Source organism: Phaenicophaeus curvirostris, chromosome 9 (genome assembly GCF_032191515.1).
Source record: "Phaenicophaeus curvirostris isolate KB17595 chromosome 9, BPBGC_Pcur_1.0, whole genome shotgun sequence".
Taxonomy (NCBI): domain Eukaryota; kingdom Metazoa; phylum Chordata; class Aves; order Cuculiformes; family Cuculidae; genus Phaenicophaeus; species Phaenicophaeus curvirostris.
In genome coordinates, this window is record NC_091400.1 from 31,776,849 (window position 1) to 31,786,890 (window position 10,042).

A 10,042-nucleotide genomic window follows, 5' to 3' on the forward strand; every position below is an offset into this window, starting at 1 on the left:
GCTATGTTTCCTAAAAAGTGCCGTGAAAAGGTCGTCTAGGAAAGACAATGATGTTTTAGCAAGACCAGGCAGCTGCCTTCAACCCAGAGGACCCAGGGGTTCCTTGTCAGGGCTGAGATGGGGGCTGACGTCTCACTCTGTGCTCTCGCCCTTGGGCTGCCTTTCCCCCAGAGCAGCCTGAGTTACGGCCAGGGTGTCAGCCTGCATTTACTGCATTAGCTCCACATTTATGGCTTGACTAGGTTCCCCACTGCTTTGAAACCCGTCCTTTTTAAACCTCAGATATCAACGCCACAGCTGATCTTGTATCTGTGACCTAGTGGTCCATAATAAGAAATAATGCTCATGAGCAACCTAATTCCTGACAGTTTGTCATGTTTTTATTATTTATGTGTGTTTCAGAGTTGTTGCAATTAATTGTTTCCATTGCATTTTGAATGCCATGTACTACAGAATGGGTGAACGGGGTGGACTGGAGTATTGTGTTCAGTTCTGGAATCCTCAACATAAGGATATGTTGGGATTGGTCCAGTGGAGAGCTACAAAGATGATCAGAGGGCTGGAGCACCTTCCATATGAGGGCAGGCTGAGAGAGTTGGGCTTGTTCAGCCTGGAGAAGAGAAGGCTCCGAAGAGACCTTATGGCAACCCTTCAGTACCTGAAGGGGCTACAAGAAAGCTGGGGAGGGACCGTTCACAAAGGCTTGTGGTGATAGGACTAGGGGCAATGGGTATAAATTGGAGAGAGGCAGATTTAGACTAGACATAAGGAGGAATTTCTTCACTATGAGGGAGGTGAGGCCCTGGCCCAGGTTGCCCAGGGCAGCTGTGGCTGCCCCATCCCTGGAGGTGTTCAAGGCCAGGTTGGATGGGGCCTTGGGCAGCCTGATCCAGTGGGAGGTGTCCCTGCCCATCACAGCGGGGTGGGACTGCATGATCTTTAAGGTCCCTTCCAACCCAAACTATTCTATGATTCTGTGATTCTGTGATTCCCTGTAATGTTGTATAATTATGATTTTTAAATAGTATGATTTGGCCGTAAATTTAGCAAAAGAGCATGTGTTCTCCTAACGTGCTGGAAGGGACTGTTGAATTATCTGCTTGTGAATGGATCTGGACAGGGATGGACACTCATGCTCAACCCCCGTTCTGGGCAGAGCTGCCTCCCCCAGCTGCCAAGGTGGGTGTGCTTAGCTCTGGCATTGCCTTATCACTGCCATCAAAAGGCTCTATTTTCCACAGATTAATGTTGAAAGTATAACAATTCCACTACTATATGACTAGGCTGAGCGGAGCTGAATGGCTTCTTTATCTGCATTTTTCACAGGAGTCCCTTAAATATGAAATTCCCTATCCCCAGCTGCCCGTGGAGACCCTCCCAACTAAAGACTTCAATTCCTCATGGGCCTCTTCAGTCATTCCAGCTGCAGTAGCAGGTGGATGCCTGTGCTGCATAAGGGATTCTACCCATACATTTCCTGCTCGATGCATCACAGACAGAGATTCCTGTAACTGTTAAGTGTTAGGAAAGTTTTTAAGATCCACATTAATGCAAATATAGAGGACAAATATTTTAAATTCTTTTCTTTAGTTGGAGAACAAATATTTTCTGGGGATGTAACAAGTAGTGGTATTATCTAATATCTTTTATATATAACACAAAATGTAAATATATTTTATAGCTATTGTACTGTATTTTCCTATGCCATAATGACTGTCTTCTAATAGATTTGTCATTTTAAAAAGCATTTTAACATTATTTACCAATTACATGGAAAGTATATGTAAATCATAGAATCATAGAATAGTTTGGGTTGGAATGGACCTGAAAGACAATCTAGTTCCAACCCCCCTGCCAAAAATTGTATTACATATTCACTCATAAGCACCATGTGCTACAAAATGTAAAAATATTTAATTTGTTGATTATGAATTTTGCCATTTGCAATAGCTCTGTGGTCTCAACGTATTTTATTTCAGTCTATCTGACCTAGGATTTTTGAGTAACCAATCTGTATAACTGCTTAATAGATCCACTACAACACCATTTTCTTGACCTCAGATGCAAGCCCTTACATACCTAGATAATCCACAGTTGCCTCCAGATTTAGATGTGTATTGAGAGTTTAAATGTGCATAAAGTTATATGAAGTGGCAGGTTTCTCTGAAAGTGAAGCCTCGTCACTTGAACCCAGAAAAGGAAAGACTGTAAGAGAGCTTCCGATCATCAATAATTAATTTTATAGTGATAGGGTGTTTGTGGTACTTTCAATGTCTAAACTATGGATTAACTGGAAGCACTCAGCCAGTGCTGAGTGGAGTCACCGAAGAGTTTTAATTGCAAATCTTCTTCTCATTCTCTGCTACACGGTGCTTCAAAATCCAACATGAAAAGGAAATGCTGTAGACTTTTTCTATGCACATGTGTGTGTGTGTGTTTGTGTGTGTAAATAAATACTATCCAGTTTGTTTCCAAAATATTTTATCACAAATAAGTAATCTGTAATGGAAGGAAACAGCATTTTAAACCCCTGCTATTAAGCATCAAAGATCAAGACTATTTTGTCCTTTAGCAGAAGTAGTTTATAGCATTTCTGTGTCAGATTTCCATTAAAGAAATATAGGTAAGCCTAATTGTGCGGCAAGAGTCCCTGGCATCTCACACTTCATGGATGTGATGCTGATGCCAGAAAACCAGCTTTGTTCTACACGTGCATCTATTTGTGGTATAAAACTGTGAAGAAGAGTGAAGAGAAATGGTTAAAAATCGAGTATACTCGTTGTTATCCTCATTAGTCACAATCTCAGCAGAGCTCCAGTGATGGGAGATGAATGGTGCAGTCTCCGTGCTCCAATCTAGGTCAGGGCTTGGTGCAGGCAGCTCACATTAGAGAAGCAATGCCTGAAATCCCAACCTTCCCTGACGGCAGCGTGGCTCCAGGCTCACCCCAATCCTGTGAAGATGCTGCAAAGCTCCAGGGGGGGTCCAGGGCTCCAGGAACAGCACTTCAGATTCCAGTCCTAGAAATATTTATGAAGTTAAATGCTTTTATGCTCATGAATAGTTCCTTTGCATAGCATATGTTCATGAGGTTTATCGACATACATGGCTAATATCAGGTAATTTTCCTTTAGTTAGTATATTTGACTATTGGGGGGGGGGGGGGAAGAAAGCCAGGGTTTTTTTAATCAATAAGGTTAGAAACAGAGCTTGTTAGCATAAACAAGCTTGGAGCATAAACATATTTTGCCAAAAAGGGCTCTTAATTCTTAAACGCCAAAATAAAACTACTAATTTAGTAACTAATTGGACAGTAAAAGACTCTGAATTGCTGATTACTGAGATTCTTGGAGCTAGTAACTGATACTCATGCCACAGCAGCCCTTTGAATGTGGCCTTAAGAGCAACCAGTCCTGCTGCCTGGTATTTCTTGCTGTGCTGGGTGAGCAAAACACCAGGGGAGGATGAGGCAGGGACTGCGGGAAGCTGGGGCTCCCGAGGCATAGAGGGGAGCAAACAGGGAAGGTTGCAGCAGGTAAGGATCAGGCTCACTCTTAAACCACAGAAAATGGGCAGCGTCAGATCAAGATTTCTGCTGAGGAGACACTGCAAGCACTGGGTGCTCACAGCCACTGATGCCCTCACAGGTGAATACTGAGCAAAAGATACAATGAAGTTTTTGTAGCCAAGCTAGCTTTGCCCACAGTGCTTAAAATTTTATTTTAGCTTTAGCTAGGATGATGCTCCTGTGGAAACTTCTGTGTTTTTGCAGAGAGTTGGGTTTTGCTCAGGAGAAAATTAAACTTGGGAAGTTGTATGAGTGGTCTTCAACCACTCGTCTGGCTCGCAAAAAATAATGTCATAAAAAGTGAGGTGCACCTTTTCTACACTGTGGTCGCAGCTGCAGTTTGTGTAAGTATTGAAAGATCTATAACTGTTATTAGCTAGATCTTCAGCTACTGTAAATCACCTTAACTTCTTTGCAACTAGCAAAGAAGTTGTGAAGTTCCTCTTTCTCAACAGAAAAAAGGAGAAAAAAGGAAAATAATAAAGGGAGGTTATACCCTTCCTCACTAGGAATCTCTCCCGTCACCTTCAACAACATAAACCATTCACTATTCTGTAGCCTTAGTTGAACTAAATGGCCACTATTTTTTTTTCTATTTGAAATAGGTAAATAACTCCCCCTAACATTTGATTCTGCTCATGATTTCTCATCTTCCTGTTTTGTATGACTTCCTCCCAGGCAGTAGTTACCAATGGGTTATCTGCTTTTATGAGAAGAGGGGTAGGATATGCCATAAATTTACTTGTGTTTCTTTGTTCTTGGCAATAGTGCATATAGAAATAATAAGGAAGCCAAGCCTAGCCCACTTTTTTGTAACATGAAAATGAAATTCCACCTTTGTATTCTCAGCACGGACGATACGTGGGAAGACAGGAAAGAATTTGCATTCACGCATACGAGTGACAAAGCTTGTGGTTTCCCAGGTGAGGGTGGGACCCAGCCCCAACACTGTGTTTGTGCGAGGGCTCGCTGAACCGTAGTTTCTCATAGCTTATAAGGGTCCTAGGAGACTGATTCATTGGCCGACCTACATCTTGCAGAAGACAGATGCATTCCAGGCATATTCAAGTTTTATAGACAATAAAGAGCCTCAGGCTCATACCAGTGGGCTCTCCACCGGGAGAAAGGAGTGATGTGCTTTAGAAACACCTCCAACATCTCTTGACCTATTTGCAATGCCAGGGTACCCAAAGGACCGGTCAGCAATGCCACCGCTTGGTACCAGGCTGGGCCAAGCACTGGTATCAGCCCAGGTTCATGAAAGGCACTGAGCTGATGTGTGTCAGGGACTGAAGCAACTGAGTTAGGTTCATTCTTCTAATTCCTGGCAATTTGACCCTCAGCAGAATGCCTCCAGGCTAGAAATGACTATTTTAGTCCCCAAATTGACCGTCTCTTTGACCTTTTCAGCAAGACAGCTGCTGAGGTTACCGGCTGTGACAATGGGCACGCCGTGAAGCACACCTCCTGGTGACATTCACTGCACATTGTTAGGGTGCTCAAGCAAATACTATTTCATGCTTTCAGCCAATTTGAGCTTACACCCATGTTTCAACTGATTATCAACTCTGCTTAATGTAAGCAGAGCAAGATATCATAAAATATTAACTTAGCGAGTTGAATTACTGCCTATCTGTTTTAGTTGCCTTTTTTTTGTTATTCCCTGAACATTTCTCATATTTTCCCCAGCCACTCTAAGAGACGCACATCCAATGCTAACGTATCTGCCTCTCTCAGCCATATGGTCGCTCGTGCTGCTAATGCGCGGGTCGGTGTTGGCTGCGAGGGCAGATGGCCCATCTGCTGAGCATCACTGGGGATGGTCTCATCCATAACTGCCAGCCTCCTCGCTTCCTACTAGGGGATACGACAGGCAAGAGCATGCAAAATAGGATTTTCAGCTCAGGGATGGTGTGTTTAAACAAACTCCCAGCAAATCGCCTTAGTACCATTTATAAATATAGAAACGTATATATACCTGTGTGTGTGTGTGTATATATATATCTCTTCTTCTATTGCAACCTTGGTAAGAGGCCATGCATAATAATAACTGATTAATGAAGGCAATAATTCCTTTTACATATTAAATTTTATTCAGAGTCTTATGATGAATTGCATTTCTGGATCATTCTGTTTTAGTGAAGCGGTAATTTTTCAGAAGCTGTGAAAGCAGCTCAGGAACACAAACACTAGAGCTCCGTCCATTACCAGTTTTGAAATGCTTCTTTTGTCCCACTTTTACAGCTCTCTGAAAAAAAAAAATCTCTTTGGCAGCAGATCGCATGGTGAGAGAATAATAACTGTGTTCCTTTTAAAATAATCAAACATGAGCCCTCCAGACAGTGCCCCAGACAGCGTTTAAGTGACATTTGAAATGGCAGCGGATGTGATCTTCAGTGAGCACACATATCAACGTTCACATAAACTCATTGTGACTTTCTTACCCTGCCCCGGCGCTGCCTACCTGGTTGCTGTTTGGAGCGACAAACTCGTACATAAAACAAAGTGGCATCTTGAAAATTTCTCTATATTCTGTCCCTTTTTAGGAATCGCTTATTAAAATTCTTGGGGATTTATTTTCCACATGCGAGCAGTGTTTTGAGACCCCTAGGGAAGAGCTCAAGGCAGAGGGAAGGACGAGCCGCTCAACCTGTGGGATCTGCTGGCTGAGGAGCAGGGCTGGCTGGGAAGAGTGAATCCACAGACCCGTACGGTGCAAGAGGAGGGGGATTCAGTGTACCTACCAGTGAGGTTTTGGGGGAAGAAGGGATAGGAAATGGCTGGGGAGCATGTGGTCTCTTCCTTTCTAATCATTGGCTGAACGATTCTGCTTTTCCCGTGTTTGTCCTAGAAATTCCCTTTCTGTCTGACACTGGTCTTGCAGCAAATTTTTAAGAACAGAGCACACAGAGGGATGGACCAGCTCAAATGCAGCCACCCTCTCCACTTAAGGGCGTGATGTCCTTTTGTGCCATTTCTCCTCACTTGAAGAGATCAAATTTGGCTCCACAGGTTAACTTATCCTCTCCTTGACACAACTCCTTTCTCTCCACCACACTGATATAAAACTATCAGTAGGGATCAGCTATCTCTGAAGCAGCTTACACTGCTGTGCCACCTCTTTCGTATCCCCTGTGCCTGGCATTAGGACTTAGCACCCATCGCTATCCTGGAAATCTACGGGGATGTGTATCCGTACAGGATGGCCATTGAATGCTGGCTTTGGAAATGGAGGGGGGGGAATCATTTTTGCTTGGAGGGTGTTTTCTGCCACCAAATTAGGCAGCCTTTACCAGCTTGTTACCAGCTCTTTGTCAGCTCAGAAATGCAGCTAGGTGTGTCTTAGCCTTTTTTTCCTTTCCTTTATGATCAGAGAATAATCTGCAGCCCTCCTTGTAAGTGATAATTATCAAACAAATCATCTAACTGCTATTTACTGACTTTAATGCAGAAGTGGCAATGTCTCAGCATGTTGCAGATTGCTGATCATATACACACTTTCTTTCTCGCTCCTGACCCGCAGCACTTGGATTATAGAATCACAGAATGGTTTGAGTTGGAAGGGACCTTAAAGATCATCCAGTTCCAACCATGCATTACATGAAAAAGAAAAACCTGTGAGTTGTGATAAAGAGTTTGATAATGATGATAATAATAATAATATATACAAAACATGTAATGCATGATACAATTGCTCAATACATGCAGAGACTGATACCCAGCCTGCTCCCGAGCGGCGATCCCTGAGCAGTGAACCCTGGCCATGACCAACTTCCCTTTTACATACTGAACATGATGCTATATTGGATGGAAAATCCCTCTTGCCAGCTTGGGTCAGCTGCCTGGCTGTGCTCCCTCCCAGCTTCTTGCCCCCCTGCTTACTAGCAGAGCATAGGAAAAAGTCCTTCATTTCTTAATGACAACTATAGCAATCAGCACATTGCTTAAATTCTTCTCATACTAACTCTAAACACAGCAGCTGCTGAGAAGAAAATTAACTCCATTCCAGGTGAAACCAGGAAAATCGTTCCTCATTATCATCACTATGTTCTGAATCTTACCTGGAAACAATCAGGGGAGTATTGCTTAAGGAAAATGTATGGTACAGCCTATAGAGAGTAGTACATTTAACAACTTACCTTTTCCTTCGAAGAGAAAAACCAGCAATTGGATAAGGCCACTCCAGCTGTAGACTTAATTGAGAACTATCTAGCAAATCTAGCAAACCCCATGAAACTGAAATGTTGTTGTGCTTGGGACTAAACATTGTGTATTGGAAAGAAAATCACAGTTGTAGTTAATCCTTATATTTCTTTTATTCCATAGGTACCTGCACTGCTTCCAAAACTTCCGTTGAGTTTATAAAGCAAAGAAGAAAATCCCTTGACACTGAAATTCTGAAAACTCTCCAGACACTTGCACATCGATCATCTGTTTTAAACTGGACCGTGTAAACAGTGAAGCGAGCCAAACTGCAACAATGTAAGAAAATGAATTGTTCAGAAAAGTGTTATATTTCTTATGAAGAAATACGTTCTTTTAAGTCAAAGGTTATGAATCTTGATATCAATGTATGATTATATTATAAAAGTAATTTAACAAATTCCAGTTCTACAAGATACAAACACCAATATTGGGATTACATTGATAAGCTATGTTTTTACTGCTGCATTTCATGCTTAAAACATTGTTAAATCCTCGGTGTCCATCTTAAATTCTACTTACATCCTTAATGTCTTAAAATATTTCATTTATTTGGAAGCACCGCAAACAATAGCTGAGGGAACTACCTGCAGTCCAAGGCACTACTGAACTCTTGCTGGAAATCTGCAGGAATGTGCTGTGCTGGCATCTCTCAAAATGCCTTAATTGAAAGATCTGAAGATACAGCCCTTCTGCGTGGGAATTCGGGAGGTGCTGGGGGCGTAAATGTGCACAATACCTGGTGCACTGCTTGGGACTGGGACCAGTGACGACAAATGGCCTGGATCCATTTCATCGCCGTTTACTCAGGCCATGCTTTTGTATGTTTTGTATATCTGTCTAGACTTTCAGTTCCTTTTTCTCATTAGTTAGATTTTCTTAATCGTGTTTATTTTTAATTAAAAAGCTAATTGTACAGGACAGGTACATGTGTAAATAAGGGATTATGCTTCTGTATATGTTAATATTTATATGTAAAAAGATATGTACATAGGAAAGAAAAAAAAAGGCTCAAAGAATGTTTTCAAAATCATTTCTTTCTTATAAATGCACAGAGAGGAAAGCTACATAAATGTGCTCCTTAATTTCAGCATAAGGGTTTTTGCTCAGTTTTCAGTCATTTTGTGTTTGATCCTGCTGGGGTTTTGTATGATGAGTTTATACGATTAGTCTTTGACTGTGGCATGGAGCCATTCTGGAGGCGGTGCCACCCTTCATCTGTGAGATGAGCTGTGTCGGACCTCGTGTGTTGTCTTCTTACCTCTGGGTCTTGTGTGTCATTTAAAAACACGGTCTCAAAGCCACAGGACCATGGTGCAGGGGGCATTACCTTAATCTGGGGCTTGTCCTCACAGTCCCTCCATCCCTCGGTGCAGGTGTAAAGCACTAGAGGAAAGGTGAGGTTTCCATCCTGAGGAGGGACTCTCAGCCATCAGGCTGGCGAGTGCCTGCTCCTCAAAGAAGCAGCCGCAAGTCAGGGGCTGCCAGCCACTGTAGTTTCTCACTCATAAGCATCTTTTATGAATTCCCCAGATTCCCTTGAAATGAGGAAAAGGTGGGGGCAGATATAGCAAGTGTATCCCTAGGTGCGTGGCTGGTAGATCACCATAGCTACGTTTCACCTACAAGGATCTGAGACGTGCGTAGACGTGTCCGCTCACACGTTCCCAACTCCGAAGGAGCACTGAGGCGGTCAGAGGCCCCCCCTGCCTGGGTCCTGCAGCCGTGGTATGGGCTGGCGGCTGCATCCGCGCAGCTACACGTCTAAACTGAAATCCGTTGGAATTGCAGCTTCTTTTGTCGGCAGCCGTATTTCAGGCCTGTACTTCTTGTTCAAGCTGTTGGAGGACTGTGGCTATTATTTAAAGTATTTTCCTCTAGTAATATCTGTAGCCTTCAGTGTTTCCCTGAGTGCCTTACACAGCTTGTGAACAAAACTCCTGACCGTGAAGTGAAAACGCATCCGAGAGTCCCTCTGGGGGGACTGATGCCAAATCCCTTTGCATCCCAGAGGGCACCACCACCTCGCGATGGGCAGCGTGCGTTAGCACAGAAATGGATTTAGTTTAGACTCAGGAAATCATATTGTGAATATGTGTATTAAACCCTGTACTTCTGTATTGTACATTTTCTAAAAAGGAACTATTGTAAACTTATGCAAAATGTAAAACAGAGAAAATGGATTTTTTTTTCCCCCCTATGGCCAGTGTGCCGTGACTTGTGTCCTCTAATATAATCCTAACGACTATATCCTAAATACGTAATGTTTGG